This window comes from Macaca thibetana, chromosome 9 (genome assembly GCF_024542745.1).
Source record: "Macaca thibetana thibetana isolate TM-01 chromosome 9, ASM2454274v1, whole genome shotgun sequence".
Classification (NCBI taxonomy): Eukaryota; Metazoa; Chordata; class Mammalia; order Primates; family Cercopithecidae; genus Macaca; species Macaca thibetana.
The window spans coordinates 31,633,297-31,652,641 of NC_065586.1; the positions used below are offsets into that span (position 1 = coordinate 31,633,297).

The 19,345-nt window shown below is 41.3% G+C and overlaps 1 protein-coding gene across 8 annotated transcripts in view; it reads right to left on the reverse strand.

Moving 5' to 3' along the window:
- Nucleotides 1-19,018, reverse strand: part of ARHGAP12 (Rho GTPase activating protein 12) — a 148,739-nt gene extending 129,721 nt beyond the window's left edge. For 5 of the 8 annotated variants that reach the window (XM_050805624.1, XM_050805621.1, XM_050805620.1 and 2 more), the window contains exon 1: nt 18,835-19,018. The gene's annotated coding sequence lies outside the window, so the exon portion shown is untranslated. The remainder of the gene's footprint in view (nt 1-18,834) is intronic. The other 3 variants (XM_050805619.1, XM_050805625.1, XM_050805622.1) reach the window with 1 other exon arrangement.
- Between the last annotated feature and the right edge of the window lie 327 nt (nt 19,019-19,345).

A 19,345-nucleotide genomic window follows, 5' to 3' on the forward strand; every position in this document is an offset into this window, starting at 1 on the left:
CTGTGAAGAGAGTGGATGTGTGCTCTCACCACAAAAATGATAACTATGTGAGGTAATGCATTTGTTAATTAGCTAAATTTAGCCATTCCACTATGTATATATACTTCAAAACATTATATTGTACACAATAAAAAATATAGTGTTATCAATTTTTTTAAAATGTGCTGAGAATGTGGAAATGGAATCATGAAATAATTTACGTTTAAAAAGATGAAACTTAAACTTCACGGAAAGGACAAAAATCAGGTAAATTCTCTGAAAAAAATAATTAAAATGATTATGGGGTAACACTAAAAATTTAGACCTAGGTAAAAGTACCTGCAAATGGGTGAATAATTTATGCTATTTTTACTTAAAAACATAAGCTGTATTAAAAGAAAGATTTACAGTTTTAATTTGGGGTTGTTTCTTCCTCTGTTCCCCAGACCTGTAGATTCTGTTCTTTAGAGAAAGTTGAACGCTGTTTATCCTGTTACTATAAAGTATTTTGGTTAAAAGTTTGCTCAATCAAATACAACGCTGTCCAAGGACAACACTCCTGGAACTGAAATGTATTCTATACCATACTCGTCACCACACGCCTCCATCCATATTCATCCCACACACTTACAACTAAGTACCCAACTCCCAATATATACAAGGTCTGCATATCTGCTGCCTGCTACACCCTGATGCTGTTCTTAGCATTCTCAAAAACGCCCATACAAACTTTTCACGCCTCTTACCAGTCTTCCTCCTCCCTTTCCAGCCACTTTTTCCTCATGTTTCAACAACCACCCCATGCACACACACACACGCCTGCTTATATATTTTACTTCTCTGTCCCCAAGTCAGTTTCAAATTTCCTATCATGCTATTTTATAATCTAAAAGCCTTCTCCTTTCTATCTGCCAATTTTTAAAATTTTCTTCCCATTTAAACTACCAAGAAGCCTATCAAAAATCATACAGTTCAGCAAATGTTGTCTTCCTCCCCCAGGACATCTGTTTCAACCAACCAATCTGTTTAAGAGGTATATCAAAAAAAGTAAACAGATAAACAAAACGTTAAAGAAACATAATGTATCTTTTTTTTTTTTAGAGATGGAGTCTCGCTCTGTCGCTCAGGCTGGAGTGCAGCGGCGCCATCTCAGCTCACTGCAATCTCCGCCTCCCAGGTTCAAGCGATTCTCCTGCCTCAGCCTCTTGAGCAGCTGGGACTACAGGCACCCACCACCATGCCTGGCTAACTTCTGTAGTTTTAGTAGAGACAGGGGTTCACCATGTTGGTCAGGCTGGTCTGGAACTCCTGACCTTGTTATCCGCCCACCTCGGCCTCTCAAAGTGCTGGGATTACACGTGTGAGCCACCACGCCCAGCCGAAACATAATGTATCTTAATTAATGAGCTTACAATTTAAGTTCAGTCCAGATATGTATAACCTATTTAGCAATGCTAATACTGTGAACTATAAAATGTTAATATAGCTTCAAACACATAAAATATTAAGAAACTTTACCAGTTTAAACACTGAACTTGGCATCAAATCCTCTGAGTAATTTTTAAAGTACTTGTTTAAAATTAATAATCCCTAACCAGGACCCTACTACAGAAATCAATTAATCTTGAGCACAACAAAAAAGTAAAGAACAATTCCAGCATTAAGTTCCAGCAGAAGAAATCATTCCATCAAATACTTCTGTTAGTTGTACACTTAACAAAAATCACAGGCCATTATTAGGCACTTCAGGTTTTTTTCTTAATGAATGATCCCTGTTTTCTTTAAAAAAAAAAAAAAAAAAAAAAAAAGGACTGGGCACACAGGCTCACACCTTTGGGAGGCTAATGTGGGAGAATCCTTTGAGGCCAGGAGTTTGAGACCAGCCTGGGCAACATAGTGAGACCATGCCTCTACAAAAAATGTTTAAAATAAGAAAAAACAGATGCAGAATATAAGACATTTCTCATCTGAATTTAGGTAGGCTATCAAAGAAGACAAGGAAAGTATAATGATTTACATTATAAACCATTCTGGCCATAAATAAATAGCAAAAACAGAAACAGCAAAAAGGATAGAAGAAATAATCAGGCTGGGTGTGGTGGCTCACACCTGTAATCCCAACACTTTGGGAGGTCGAGGCCGGTGGATCACTTGAGGCCAGGAGTCCAAGACCAGCCTGGCCAACATAGTGAAACCCTGTCTCTACTAAAAGTACAAAAAAAAAAAAAAAAAATAGCTGGGCTTGGTGGCACACACCTGTAATCCCAGCTACTGGGGAGGATGAGGCATGAGAATCCCTTGAACCTGGGAGGCGGAGGTTACAATGAGCCCACATCGAGCCACTGCACTCCAGCCTAGGCAACAGAGCGATAGAGGGAGACTCTGTTTCAAAAAAAAAAAAAAAAAAAGGGAAATAATTGGGTAACTGGAAAGCAGGCAGAAATACAATCAAGTGTAAACTGGTAAAGCAAATTCAAAACCAAAATTTAAATCTGAAACAAAAATTAGGAAACAACAGCAGAAGCATCTAAGGAAGCAAGCAAGTTTTAACTAAAATGACATTTGCATTGGGTATGTTTAAAAGATGTGTGCCATGAAGTCTTAGAAATAAGGTGGACTTAATGACTTTTTCTTGATTGTTATAAAAATGTCGAGAATGTTATAAGAATTATAAAATGATTGTTATAAAAGTGTAGAAAATATTCCACTTCAGGCCAGGCATGGTGACTCACACCTATAATCCCAGCACTTTGGGAGGCCAAAGCAAGAGGACTGCTTGAGGACAGGAGTTTAAGCCCAGCCTGGGAAACATAGGAAGACACTTCCTCTACTTAAAATTTTAAAATTTTTAAAAAAGAAAAAAAGAAAAAAAACTCCACTATCATTACCCAAAATCTACTCAATATTAAAAAATAATTTTAATACAAAAAAAAGAAAGAAAATATTCCAATTCAAAAAGGAAGAAATATGACCTTTAGTTTGGCAATGAGTTTTTCCATACTCCAAATTTATGATCCTTCAAAGAAAAAATTAAGCTAGTATTCTATTAAAGTTAACAATTTGTCCTCTGTGAAAGACACTGTTAAAAGAATAAAAACACTAAGAGAAAATATTTGCAAAATACAAGTCTGATTACAGACTTGCATGCAAAATATACAAATAATTCTAAAAACTCAATAAGACCAACTTTTAAAATGAGCTAAAGATCTGAACAGATACCTCACTAAAAAAAAAATTATATATATACACACACACACATACACCCACATACGCACGCACAGATGGCAAATAAGCACTTAAAAAACTGCTCAACATCATATCGTTATGGAACTGCAAATTAAAACTACAATGAGATACCACCACACTCCTATTAGAATGGCTAACATCCAAAAACTAACAATACCAAATACTGGCGAGGATGTAAAACAGGAATTCTCATTCTTTGCTGGTGGTAATGCAAAATGATACAGCCATTTTGGAAGACAGTTTAGCAGTTTCTTACACAGTTAAACATGCCCTTACCATAGGATCTAGCTATCTCATTCCTAGGTATTTACCCAAACGAGTAGAAATCTTATGTCCACAAAAAGTCCCGCATGTAAATGTGTATAGTAGCTTTATTCATAATTGCTCCAAACAGGAACAACCAAGATGTCCTTCAACAGGAGAAAGGATAAACGAGCCGTGAGACATCCATGTAATGGACTATTATTCAGTGATAAAAAGAAATGAGGGCTGGGTGCAGTGGCTTATGCCTATAATTCCAGCACTTGGGGGCCTAAGGCAGGCGGCTCACTTGAGTCCAGGAGTTCAAGACCTGCCTGGACAAGAAAGAAAGACCCCCATCTCCACAAAAAAAGTAGAAAAAATATTAGCCAGGTACAATGGCACACATCTATAGTCCCAGCTACTTGGGAGGCTGAGGTGGGAGGATCACTTGATCCCCGGAAGTTGAGGCTGCAGTGAGTCATAATCATATCACTACACTCTAGCCTGGACAACAGAGCAAGACCCTGTATTTAAAAAAAAAGAAAAAGAAAACAAAACAAAACAAAAAAGAAACGAGTTATCAAACCATGAAAATATGCATCTTAAACATATGTTGCTAATGAAAGAAAGCCAGTATGAAAAAGCCACAGAATGATTTCAATTTACAGCATTCTGGAAGTCAAAACCGTAGACAGTGAGTGCTGGAGTAGAAGGGGACACAGAATTCCATAGGTGAAGCACAGACGATGCTTTTAAGTCAAACCTATTTTGTATACAGTAATACAATAATGGTGGATATATGACATTATGCGTTTGTCAAAACCCATTGGTCTTTGCAATGAAAAGCGTGAACTTCAAAGTATGCAAATTTAAAAATATCATTGCGCTGGGGCAAGATTCCAGGATGGAAAGCAGATGTGACAAGAATCTAATAGTATTACAAACACATGAAACAACCTCACTGAACAGAGTGGGGGGAAAATGCTGACGTAAGTTACTTTGGAAATCAGTGGAGTCTCTAAGAATATGGGCAGAAGGGGCTGGGGGTGGTTACACCCATAATCCCAGCACTTTGGGAGGCCAAGGCAGGAGGATCACTTAAGACCGGAAGTTTGACACCAGGCTGGGCAACACAGTAAGGTGTGTCTCTACCAAAAATTTAAAGATAAATAATTTTTTTTATTTGCAAAAGGAAAAATAGGCAAAAGGAACTGCACAAAAGTTGATAAAGTTCTTTCCCCAGGAGTGCAAGTTAAATATCTTGATACTGCTATACATGTATACTGGAATAAAACAAGTAACTCAATGGTGGATAGCAGGTATCAGGTTTCTCAATGTTGGAGTGAAAATTTACAGATAAGCAAGAGGAGGCTAGAATGATCCAACGGATTAGACTTGGAGACATCAGTAGGAACTCATTTTTAGTTTACCACAGATATATAAGTGATCATATACAGAAATATTACAGAAATATTACAGATGTGTATCTACACTGCTTGATATTATACACACATATTTCCTGGCTGTCAATAAAAATGACAAGCTAGCAGTAACAAACACACCTAGCACTCAGCTGTGGCTTCTTGCATCATTCTCCCAATAAAAGGACCAGAGGTCTTCGGAGAAATGGCGGATTCTAGGAAAGGGGCAAGAACTATGCAAGATGGGCAGGTACAAGGCATCCAGTAGTGCCATAATGACTTTCCCACAAACTAGATTTTAAATACTTGATTTAAATGCTTATTACTAGGCAATTGTGTTCTGAACCTAAAACTCAATTTAAAATTAATGCCATGCATATCTAGCTCATATTCATAATAACATCTTACATTATGCTGCCCCATGTTTAAATAATTTAAACAACTTACAAATGCATTTCTTTTGTTCTTTACCTTTAAACACTGTGTTTACAGCAAATCACAATGCCTGTTTTTCTCATCAAAACATAAATTACAATTATTCAAGAAGTACTAGGGTTCTCCATTATTGAATGGTTATTATATCTTCAAATATTCCAGCTCTTTTTTTTTTTTTTTTTTTTTTGGAGAGGCAGGATCCTGCTCTGTCAACAAGGTCAAAGTGCAGTGGTGCCATGATAATTCACCATAGCCTCGACCTCTGTGTCTCAGGCAATCTTCCAGCTCAGCCTCCAGAGTAGCTAGGACCACAGGTGCATGCCACCATGCCCAGCTAAATTTCTAATTTTTCTGGAGAGACAGGATGTCAATATTTTGCCCAGGCTGGTCTGGCACTCCTGGCCTCAACCAATGCTCCCACCTCAGCTTCCCACAGTGCTGGAATTACAGGCATGAGCCACTGCGCCCAGCCTCAAACTTATTTTCAAATGATCTCCTATACACGGAGATGTAAATGCTGACTCAGATATACAGCAAAGCAGAAAGTGAGGACCCGCTGTATTTTTTTTTTTTTAATTCACCAGCATGGGCAAACTAGTGAGACCCTATCTTTACAAAAAAATTTAATAAAAAATTAGCTGGGCATGGTGGTGCAGGCTTGTAGTCCCAGCTACTCAGGAGACTGAAGTGGGAGGATCACTCAAGCCCAGGAGTTCGATAGAGGCAGAAATGAGCTGTTCGTGCACTCCAGCCGGGATGACATAACAAGACCCTGTCTCAAAAAAAATTCACAAACTCAACACTTTATATTAAACAGCCCCGACCAAGCCCTTTCTGATCAAAAGACACCAAAGATTAAGCTGTGTTTTCATCCCTTCACATCTACTTGCACACACTAAGAGAGTGTTAATGTAACAATGAAAGATACCAAGAAGACAGCCTATACAATAAAAAACCCATAATGAGTTTAAAAAAAAATCTAAGGAACAAAAAAAATTTTTCTTGAGCCAACAGGTTAACAGCCTTTTCCCTTCAGATTCCATTATTTCATCAAAAGCTCCCCATGTCCAAAATAGTTCCACATTATAAGCCTTTAAAACTATCCTTCTAGCTGGGCATGGTGGCTCACACCTGTAATCACAGCACTTTGGGAGGGTGAGGCGGGTGGATTACCTGAGGTCAGGAGTTCGAGATCAGCCTGGACAACATGGTAAAACTCTGTCTCAACTAAAAATACAAATATTAGCCAGGTGTGGTGGTACATGCCTGTAATCCTAGCTACTTGGGAGGCTGAGGCTGCAGGATCACTTGAACCTGGAAGACGGAGGTTGCAGCAAGCCAAGATCGTGCCACTGCACTCCAGCCTGGGCAACAAGAACGAAACTCCATCTCAAAAAAAAAAAAAAAAAAAACCAAGAAACTATCCTTCTATGACAATCACTCTGTGTCTACGTTTTTAAGCTTTCTCTTCACTCCCTTCTAACTGCACTCCAATCAATGGCTTCTTCCTTCTGTACCCCTCAACACCACAAAGTCCTATATTTTAATTTCTTAATAAGAATTTTCTATAATAATCCATTTTTTAAAAGAAGAAGAAATAAATTAACCTTTTTTTTTTTTTTTTGAGATGGAGTCTTTGCTCTGTCACCAGGGCTAGAGTGCAGTGGCACAATCTTGGCTCACTGCAACCTCTGCCTCCTGGGTTCAAGTGATTCTCCTGCCTCAGCCTCCTGAGTACCTGAGATTACAGGTGCCCGCCACGGTGCCAGGCTGTTCTTTGTATTTTTAGTAGAGACAGCGTTTCACCATGTTGGCCAGGCTGGTCTCAAGCTCCTGACCTTGTGATCCACCCACCTTGGTCTCCCAAAGTGCTGGGATCACAGGTGTAAGCCACTGCTCCCAGCCAAAAATTAATGTTTTTATAGTTCACATAACTTTTATCTTGCCTCTGGGACATCTCGTCTACCTGATCGTGTAGTAACACCATCTCAGTTTTTCTTGGGGAAGGCACGCGCACCCATAGTCTTAGTCCATGGAGTTACATAAGTTACATAATAATAAGATATCAGGCAGGGGGCGGTGGCTCACCCCTATAATCCCAGCACTCTGGGAGGCTAAGGCTGGTGGATCACCTGAGGTCAGGAGGTCGAGACCAGCCTGGCTGACAGAGTGAAACCTCGTCTCTATTAAAAATATTAAAATTAGCCAGGCATGGTAGCATGTGCCCAGCTACTTGGGAGAATGAGGCAGGAGAATAGCTTGAACAGGAGGCAGAGGTTGCAGTGAGCCGAGATCGCACCACTGCACTCCAGCACTCCAGTCTGGTCAACGGTGCAAGACTCAGTCTCAAAAAAAATAAAAAAGAAAAGAAATCATTACCCTAGTCTTTATAAAAGTTCAATGGAACTTTCGATTTCCTAACAACTTATTCTAGAAGAAAAACATTCACTTCACAACACTACTGGCTACTCAGGTATCTTCTCCCCAATCCATTCAGGTATTCTGAAACTACACACATTACTCTCTTGATCTTCTGAATATCACTTACATTCAATCACTTTCATGTGTTTACCAATCCCCCATGTTTTAAACAGATATAATCCACAAAATAAAGGCAAAAACATCTGTAACTGCAGCAATTATTTAAGTCTGGCCACTGCAAAGTTCTAGTGTCAGACAACAGTAATTCACCCAAAAAAGGAGAAAACACTCTATAATGTTTAAATTATGCCAGTTTACTTCAAATAAACATTGGGATATCAAGAGTCATGGTGGGCAAAGAACCTGAATAGACATTTTTCAAAAGAAAATACAGACGGTCCCCAACTAACAATGGTTCCAGTTACAATTTCTTGACTTTATGGTGGGTTTATTGGAATATCAAATACCTTTGTTTTCTTTTGAGAGATGGAGGTCTCATTCTGTCACTTAGGTTGGAGCGCAGTGGTACCATCAAAGCTCACTGCAGCCTCGAACTCCTGGGTTCAAGAAATCTTCCTGTCTCAGCCTCCTTGGTAGCTAGGACTACAGGTACATACCATCACGCCTAGCTAATTTTTAATCTTTTTAGAGATGAGGGTCTTGCTATGTTGCTCAGGCTAATTTAAATGCATTTTTGACTCACAACATTTCTGACTTATGATCAGTTTATCAGAACATAATACCATCATAAGTTAAGGAGCATCTGTATATAAGTGGCCAGTAAGAACCTGCAAAGACGCTGAATATTACTAATCATTAAGGAAATAACAAACACACACACACACACAAACATGAGATACCACTTCGCACCCAACAGGATGGCTATCATTTTTTTTTAATTAAAAAATAGACCAGGTACAGTGGCTCATACCTGTAATCCCAATACTTTCGGAGGCCAAGGCAGGAGGATCACTTGAGACCTGGAGTTCAAGACCAGCCTGAGTAACATAGCGAGGCCCTGTCTCTACGAAAAAATTTTAAAAATAGCCAGGGATGGTGGCACATGCCTGTAGTCCCAGCTACGCAGTAGGCTGAAGTGAAAGAATCGCTCAAGCCTGGAAGTTGAGGCTGCAGTGGGCTGTGACTGTGCCACTGCACTCCAACCTGAGCAACAGAGCAAGACCTTGTCTCCAATAAATAAATAAATATAACTAAATAAATAACGAATGTTTGTGAGGATGTGGAGAAACTAAAACTCTTGTGCTTTGCTGGTGGAAATGTAAAGTAGTACAGCCACTGGGGAAAATGGTATGGTAGTTCCTCAAGAAAACTGAAAATACAATTATCACATTATCCAGCAATTCCACTTCTGGGTATACACCCATAAGAATTGAAAACAGGAAGTCAAACAGATATTTGTATATCCATGTTCACAGCAGCATTAATCACAATAGCCAAAAGGTGGAAGCAAACTAAATATCCATCCATGGATGAATAAACAAAATGTGATACATAGTAAAATATTATTCAGCCTTAAAAAGGAAGGAAATTCTGACAGTACAATGTGGATGAACTCAAGACTATGCTTAGGGAAATCGCCAGTCACACAAGGGCAAATATTACATAACTTCATGTATATGAGGTACCTAGAGTAGTCAAATTCATAAAGACAGAAAGCAGAATGGTGGTTACCAAGGGATGGAGAAAGACAGCAACAGGAAGTTACTGTTTAATGGGTATGGAGTTTCCGTTTAGAAAGATGAAAAAGTTCTGGAGATGAAGGGTGGTGATGGTTAGACAATAAAGTTAACTTATTTGATGCCACACAACTGTACGCTCAAAAATGGTTCAAACAGTAAATTTCATGTTATATATATTTCACTAAAGACATTGTAGTATACAATTTAAATCACCTTATACCCATCTACTCAAAAGCCACAAGTAACTAAAATCCTCATGAAGCTCTTACAAATCCTCTTTAAAAGTAAATATAGGGCTAGGCGCAGTGGCTCACGCCTGTAATCCCAGCACTTGGGGAGGCTGAGGTGGGCGGATCACGAGGTCAGGAGATGGAGACCATCCTGGCACGCATGGTGAAACCGTCTCTATTAAAAATACAAAAAAATTAGCTGGGCGTGGTGGTGGGCGCCTGTAGTCCCAGCTACTCAGGAGGCTGAGGCAGGAGAATGGTGTGAACCCAGGAGGCGGAGCTTGCAGTGAGCTGAGATCACACCACTGCACCTCCAGCCTGGGCAACACAGCGAGACTCCATCTTGGGGGAAAAAAAAAAAAACGTAAAGATTGGCCAGGTGCGGTGGCTCAAGCCAATCATCCCAGCACTTTGGGAGGCCAAGGTGGGCGGATTACAAGGTCAGGAGCTCCAGACCGGCCTGATCGACATGGTGAAACCTCATCTCTACTAAAAATACAAAAATTAGCTGGCCGTGGTGGCATGTGCCTGTAATCCCAGCTACTCAAGGCAGGAGCATCTCCCGAACCTGGGAGGCGGAGGTTGCAGTGAGCAGAGATCGCGCAACTGCACTCCAGCCTGGGTGACAGAGCGAGACTCCGTCTCCAAAACAAAAGTAAATATAAAAAGCAAATAACATTCAAACTCTTAGAAAGCTGAAAAGTAGCTGGGCGCAGTGGCTCACGCCTGTAATCCCAGCACTTTGGGAGGCCGAGGCGGGCGGATCACAAGGTCAGCAATTCCAGACCAGCCTGACTAACATGGTGAAACCTCATCTCTACTAAAAATACAAAAATTAGCCAGGCATGGTGGTAAGTGCCTGTAATCCCAGCTACTCGGGAGGCTGAGGCAGGAGAATCACTTGAACCCAGGAGGCAGAGGTTGCAGTGAGCCAAGACTGCACCATTGCACTTCAGCCTAGGCGACAGAGCAAGACTCCGTCTCAAAAAAAAAAAAAAAGAAAAGAAAACTGAAAAGTTGCACTTACACTCCATGATTTGTAAGTTTTATTCAAATTAATTTTAACAAGAATAAAAACCAATAATGTAAACTAAAGCCAAAATTAGGTATCACTACACATCAACTACAATAAAGTTTTTTTTTTTTTTTTTTAAAGAGACAATTCACAGTGCTAGCAAGGATTCTAGAAACTAGAGCATTTATATAGTGTTAGTGAGAGTGCTAAATAGCACAGCCAGTTTAGTAGTTTCTTACAAACCCAAGTTCCTGTATACCACATCCTCGGCCATGGAACAAGCCTTAATAAACTGAAAAGAACTGAAATCATGTAAAGTATATTCTCTAATCACAATAAAATTAAATTAGAAACTTTTAAAAAGTATCTTAAAAACCCCAAAATTGTTTTTGGAATCTAAGCAACACACTTCTAAATGAGTCAGTAGTCAAAGACGATGACAGGCTGAACAAGTGGCTAACGCATGTAATACCAGCTCTTTGGGAGTCGGAGGTGGGAGGATCACTTGAGGCCAGGAGTTCAAGACCAGTCTGGCGAGTTTTGAACTCCTGGTGAGACCCCATCTCTACAAAAACTAAAACAAACAAACAAAAAAACTAGCAAGGCATGGTGATATGCACCTGTAGTCCCAGCTACTAAGGGAGGCTGAGGTAAGAGGACTATAGGAGCCCAGGAAGTCGAGGCTGCAGTTTGTGCTGCTGCACTCCAGCTTTGGTGAGAGTGAAACAATGTCTCAAAAAAGAAAAAAGAAACCAAACGGGAAATGTGTACCGAATGAAAATGAAAACATGTGATTTCAAAATTTGTGGGATACAGCTAAAGCAGTGCTCAGAGAAAATTTACAGCACTAAATGCCAGAAAAAAACAAAAAGTCTCACATCAATGACATAAGCTTCCACTCTAAGAAGGTAAAGAAGAGTAAATTAAATCCAAAGTTTGCAGAGGTCGGGCGCGGTGGATCACACCTGTAATCCCAGCACTTTGGGAGGCAGAGGTGGGCGGATCATGAGGTCAGGAGTTCAAGACCAGCCTAACCAATATGGTGAAACCCTGTCTCTACTAAAAATACAAAAATTAGCTGAGCATGGTGGTGCACACCTGTAATCCCAGCTACTGGGGAAGCTGAGGCAGGAGAATGACTTGAACCCAGGGGGCAGAGGTTGCAGTGGGCCGAGATTGTGCCACTGCATTCCAGCCTGGGTGACAGAGCAAGGCTCTATCTCAAAAAAAAAGAAAAAGAAAAAAAAGTTTGTAGAAGAAAAGATATGAAAAAGATTAGAGCAGAAAGCAATTAAAAGGAAACAGAAAAATGTAGAGAGAAAAATCAATGAAACCAGAGGCTGGTTCTTTAAGAGCAGTAAAACTGCCCAGGCGCAATGGCTCACACTTATAATCCCAGCACTGAGGGAGGCCAAGACAGGTGGATCACCTGAGCTTAGAAGTTCAAGGCCACCCCGGGCAACGTGGTGAAACCCCACATCTACCAAAAGTACAAAAAATTAGCCAGGTGTGGTTGGCATGTGCCTGTGGTCCCAGCTACTCAGGAGGCTGAGGTGGGAGGATCACTTGGGTCCAGGAGGCAAAGGCTGCAGTGAGCTGAGATCATGCCACTGCACTCCAGCCTGGGAAACAGAGCGAGACTCTGTCTCAAAAAAACAAACAAACAAACAAACAAAAATGCACAGATCAGTAAAACTGACAATCCTCTAGCCAAACTAATGGGAACAAAAGAGAAAAGAAACAAATTATCAAAAAGGTAACCAGAGACATAACTACAGATCCTGAAGACATCAAAAGGAAAATAGAAAATACTATGAACAACTTTATGCCAATAAATTCAACAATCCAGATGAAGTAGACAAATGTTTTTTTGTTTTGTTTTGTTTTTTTAAAAAAGACAGGGTCTTGCTCTGTTGCCCAAGCTGGAGTGCAGCAGCATAATCATAGCTCACTGCAGCCTCTAATTCCTGGGCTCAAACAATCCTCCTAGACTCAGCCTCCTGAATAGCTGGGACTACAGGTGCATGCTAACCTTCTAACAAATTTCTTGAAAGATACAAATAACCAAAGCTTGCTAAAGAATGAACAGATAACCTGAATACTCCCTGTATCTATTAAATAAACAGAATTTGTCTTTAAAAGCTTTCCACAAAGAAAACTGGCCCAGGCAGCTTCGCTGGTGAATTTTACCAAAAATGTAAAGAAGTTACTACAATTCTACATAAATCTCTCAAAAAAAAAAAAAAACTGAAGCAGAGAGAAAACATCCCAACTCCATTCAACCAAAACCAAAGACATTATAAAAAAGAAAAAATCATAGGTTAGGTAAGGTAGCTCACACCTGTAATTCCAGTGTTTTAGGAGGTCGAGACAAGAGGATCACTTGAGGTCATGAGTTCAAAACCAACCTGGACAACACAGCATGAAACCATCTCCACAAAAAAAGTTTACAAAATTAGTTGGGCATGGTGCTGCACACCTGTAGTCACAGCTACTTGGGAGGCTAAAGTGGAAAACCTGTTTGACCCTGGGAGTTCGAGACTGCAGTGAACTGTGAACATGCCACTGTACTCCAGCCTGGGGGGGTGACAGAGCAAGACCCCATCTAACAGGAAAAAAAAAAAAAAAAAAAAAAAAAAACAGGCAAAAGATTCAAATAAACTTATCCAAAGAGCTACAGATAGTAAACAGGCTCATGAAACTAGGCCCAACATCTTTAGTCATCAGGAAAATGCAAATTAAAACCAAAAAGAAAGAAATGTCACCACACATCTCATAGAATGGCTAAGTCGGGTCATACCAGTGTTTTTGAGAATGCAGAGCCACTGGAACTCACACACAAAGCTGGTGAGGATGTAAAACCGAACCAGCAATTGAAATAAGTTTGGCAGATGCTTAAAATGTTAAATATGCATCTACCACATGATTCAGGGATTTTACTCTTAGGTATTTACCAACAAAAATTAAAGCATATGTCCACACAAAGACAGGAGCTTCATTTGTAACAAAGAGAAACTCGCATGTCAATCAACAATTGAATAAACTAATTGTGGTATATCCACACAATGGAATATCACTCAGCAATAAAAAGGAATGAACTACTGATACACACAGCAAACTGGATGAATCTCAAAATAATTTTATTGAGTGAAAAAAAAAATCCAGACCAGAATCCATACTACATGAGTCCATCTGCATAAAATTCTAGAAAATTGATTTCCTAGAATCAAACTAATTGATAGTGACGGAAAGCAGAGCAATAGTTGCCAAGGGACATGGGGAACGAATTACATAGGAGCTCAAGGAAATTTCTGATGGGTGAAAGACATGTTCATTATCTTGAAAATGGTAGTGGTTTCACAGGTATATACATACATCAAAACTCTTCAAATTGTACACTTAAAATATGTATGTGCAGCTTGTTATACAGCAATTTTACCTCAAAACTCTAAAAAAAAAAAAACTGTTAAAACCCTAATGATGCAAATTAAAACAACCAGATATCACTACCCACCTACCAGACGGCTTTCAAAAACACAGAGTGTTTTGTATGGTAAAGATACCAGCAACTGGAATTCTCTTCATTGCTGGTGGAAATGCAAAATGGTACAACCACTTTGGAAAATAATTTGGTAATTTCTAATAAAGTTAAACATACACTTACCATATGATCCAGCAATCCCTCTTCTAGGTATTTACCCAAGAGAAATGAAAACATAACTCCACACAAAGGCCTTACATGAACATTCATAATGGCCAGAAATTGAAAACTCAAAAAGGCCTACGAACTTGTGAATACAAATTGTGGCACAATCCATCTCTAAAATAGGAAACAGTACAAACCTCAAAAAAACCTTGTAAGAACGGAAAAAGAAAACGTGAAAAAAATCACTTAGGTATAAAGAATGATAGATGGTATCACATCAATCACTGCTTACTCAAGGAAGCAAAAGCTGTGATAATAGAAAAATACAAATCATATAGTATGTAGCCTTCTGTGTCTGACATGTTTCACTTAGATTAATGCTTTTGAGATTCATTCAAGTTGTCACCATAGTTAACCCTTTTTTATTGTTGAATGTTATTGTATTTTATGCATGTATATTATACCTTTAAAAAACTGAAATTAAAAAATACATATTATGTAGCAAAATATAGGAAATTTTCAGCCAACTTTAAAAGATGTCACTCTAACCTCATAACATATTATGAATTCTGCTGTGGTGCGGGAAAAGAGCACAGAACTTGGAGTCAGAGGTCTAAATTTTAAATCTAGGTTTTGCCATTTATCAGCTCTCAGGACCGTAGGCACCTTAACTTATCTGTAAAACAAAGCAAACAATACAAACCTCAACAGATCTTTGTGAGAAAAAAGAAAAAGAACTTTGTAACTTTCAGACGTCACAGAGTAACTATATTAATCAGTGCTTACTCAAGGAAGCAAAAGTTGTGAGAGTAGAAAAATAGTCACAAATGCACTGATAATTTATAAAACATCCTGTCTCTGGCTCTTGCTGTGTGACTCCGGACAAGTCATTTAACCTCTCTGGGCTTCAGTTTTTTCCATCTGCAAGGTGCAGCTTATTAACAGTACATACTGCATATTGGGAGAATTAAGTAAATGTGTGTAAGGCACTTGATACAGTGCATGGCGCATGGCAAGTGCTTTAGAAGTTTTAGGTCTTATCACAAAAAAACTATTATTATTATCCTACCAGACCCAATACTGGCCACCATCCTGCCCAACCAAGCTGCAGCAGTGTAAGTGATTAATGATCTAGATCACTGGATTCTCAAATTTTTAGTGAGCAATGGAATAATCTGAAGAACTTTTTTAAAAAATAAACTTCTTATTTTAAAAGAGTTTTAGATTTACGTAATTACTGCAAAGATAGTCCAAAGAGTTCCCACGTACTCTGGACCCAGTTACCCCTATTAACAACTTATGTTAGTACTGGTACATTTGTCATATTCAATGAACCAGCACTGACACATAACCATTTCCACATTCTGTTCAGATTTCCTTAGTATTCTCCTAACGTCCTTTTTCTGTTCCAGGGTCCCATCCAGAATGCCACAAACACATTTTGTAGCCATATCCCAGAGAGTCAAACCACAGATCACAGGCCCTAGCCCTAGATATTCTAACAACAACTGGAATGAGGTGGGGCCCTAAAATTTACATTCCCAAGGATTGCTGATGGGGCCAATCTGAAAATACACTAAGAATAACAATGGTCTACACTTTAGACTCCAAAACTGTTGTTCATTACAGTAGCCACTAGTCAAATGTGTCTAATGCAAATTGAGAAATGCTCTAAGTGTAAATAAAACACACGTGATATTTCAAAACACCTGGTCCAATGTAAAGAGCATAAAACATCTCATTAATAATTTTCATATTGATTACATGTTAAAATGACATCGTGAATATACTGAGTAAAATATATTCATTTATTTCACTTTTTTTCCACGTGCTTACTTTTTATAATGTGAATACTAGAAACTTTAAGCGCAAGTAATTTATAGAGGCATTACATTCCTATTGGACAGCAGTGGTCTGTGGTCTGGCAGAACAGCATCCACATGACCACGTGGCTATTACAAGTGCAGGTGATTCCTACGTACATTGGAGTCGGAGAAGCTCTAGATTATCAACACGCGAAAGAGGCTTAGAGACTACACCATTTGGCAGTTCAGTTCAAATAAAAAGCTCATCAATTGCAAAACGAAACTGCAGAATATTCATTAAGTCCATGAAGTCAGTGAAAGTAATAGGGAAATGGCTGAATCACAGCAAAGCCATATACCAGTGAGCCGGGGCCAGTTAACTGAACAACAACAACAAAAAAAACCACAAGGACAGTGGCCCAATAGGTTCCTCAAAAGAGACATCTGAAAAGCCCGATTTGAAGCACAGGGATGCTATGTCGTACTACGACACCTTCCACATCTGATTCATACTACAAAATAGTGCATATTTGCAATTCTAGCCAAAATTGTTAAATACAGGACACAAGTTTAATTTCACTTTTCTCTCCCATGATTTATTATAAAACTGTAATGCCCATTTTCTCAGGTAAGTAAAATATTAGTACTACTGTTTAACAGTTTTACAGATCACTATTTAGTTTTTACTCCATTTAAAAATTTTAATTATCCTTATTATTTTCAGTAATGTCACTTTAAACATAGAGTACTTAAAAATTTGTAAAGTTCACTTTCTATCAGCCTACTAAACAACCACTAAGCAGATACTTTCTAATTAAAGAAAAGCCAAATGATTAACTACAAGTAACATGCTGTTTTTCTACAGCACTTATCTACTTTCACTTGCACCTCGAAACAACTGGTATTAAATACAAAACCGAAAGAGATGTAACGTATTGATAATTATATATGAACAACTAATCTATACATACGGTATTATCTTAAGAATCAACGAGTCATCAATCTTCTCCAGCTTAATGAAGTACGAACAAAAATCTATCAACAAATACTGGGGTGTAAATATACAGACACACACATAATTTGTTATACTACACTTTTGGGGGTTCTTTTTCCCCAACAGAGAAACTCCTTTAGAACAGAGGAGCCACATGCAACCAGGGGTCGCACATATATGCCCAGACAGTCTGGCTCCTCAGGTGGCATGGGTCGGGGTCACGCTTTCACTGCCTGCTTTGGGCTCTCAAAACCCAGCTCTGAAACGTTTCCAAAGCAATTTATAAACAAAGAAAAAAAAAAAATACTGCGCCAGGAGCCAGACTGCCTATTCAGACCAGAGGTGGTGGAAGAAGATAACCCATTCTGTAAAACACCCTCCTATAGATCAGGTAAAGAAAAAGCGATATGGACAAATAAATACATATCTAGGCCATCGTTCCCGACTTTTAAGCACGAAAGAGTGGCTAGGGGCTAGTTACTTTTTAACACTTCCACTGAAACACACGGCGTCTCCCAAGGTCTAACCTCTAGAAGTCGGGTGGCAGAACCTGAACCAGAACCCGCGTGAGCCTTTCTTCCTCCACGACCTCCCTTTAGGAACGCACGCCTAAATACTCGATGAAATCTACTTCTCTATGTCATGATTAACCCAAAAGTCAGCCACAACCAATCGTGTTATTAGAGTGCTAAAAGCCTCTACCCACAACAAACACTCCACATGGGAAGACGTTAGAACTTTCGACAAAGGTGTACTTTCAACGTTGCGCTTTAGCCTTTGAAAATACATTTACAAAACTGAAGCTGCAGTCAAAAGGAAAACATCACACGCCTCCAAAGCTGAAGGGCGTGCCTTTTTCTCTAACAAGGACCGTGTGGCCATTTCTTCTCAAAGGGTCTGCAGTCACTTAAGGTAGCAACGCGTAAAGGACAGCCGTTCTGAGAAGACAACCAGCTCCCCTGAGATGGGAGGCGGGCTGCACGCTGGTAAAGAGGATTTTTCAATTCAAGGACTTTGAGGAGATTCCGCCCAGGGAAGCTGGAGGGGAGCAAATGCACGTCCATCCAGCAGGGGCAGGGCATCGGGAAAAACCGCAAAGAAGAAAGTGTCCAGTTTAAGGTCAACAGTCCTGGAGGGACGCCCCACGTGGCCCCCCCGGGTGGGTGGAGGCCTGCGAGCCCCACTGCGGTTAGGGAGTGGGCCCATGGCGCGGGAGGGGCCGGCCCGGCCTTTTGCACACACACGCACACACACCCGCCTTTTGCAGACACACGAGCACGCACACACCCGCCTTTTGCACATAGACACGCACACACCCGCCCTGTGCACACACGCGCGCGCACCCTCACACTCTCCTCCCTGGGGGCGGGGCGGGCGGGCGCTGCCCTCACACAGGAAGTCAGGAAACCCAGGGGGCAGAGGAGCCACAACTTCGGGCCATTTAAACCCTCTTGCCCACGTCAGCCAATAGGCTGCGCCGGCCCCCTCCCCCCCGGCGCCCACCCCCGCGTCCGGAGCCCCTCGCTGCGTGCCCGACCTCCCCTCGCGCGCACCTCGGCGCCGCCGCCGCCGCGCCTCCCGCACACGCCTCCCCCCGACTACACCGCCCTTGGCGGGCACAGCCCGACCCCGGCGCGCCTTTGTGCAGCGCCTCGCCAACCTGCCCTCCGTCCGCCAAGACACACGCCCTGCACCTCACCCGGAGCCCGGCGGCCTCGCGGCGGGCGGCTCCCTCCTTAGTCCGTCCCGCGGCTGCGGGTCGGCGACGCGAGCCGGGAGAGCGCTCACACGGCGACGGCCGCTGCCGACCAGTCCCCGCAGGCTGGCCTCTGAGGGAGGGTAAGTTCCAGGGCACGTCGGAGCGCGCCGGCGCGGGGGCGGGGGCGGGGCGCAGGGCGGGGCTCACGTGACGTGCGGGGGCGGGGCGGGAGGCTCACGTGACGGCGCGGGAGCGCGGGGCGGGCGCGGGTGTCCGGGACTGTCGGGGGTGGCGCGGGGTGTGGCGGCTGGCAGGGATCCGGACGGGGGCGCAGCCAGGGTACGGTGTGGGGACTCGGGCCGACGTGGGAGTCGGCGGCCAAGGGGGCTCGCACTTTGTAAACAAAGAGTGGGAAGCGTTAAGAAAACGCTCGTAGGGAAAACCAGGGAAGGGCGGACAGAGCGCCAGGGTGGCATGAATGGAGCCCGGGCAAAGACAGCCCTGCCGTGTG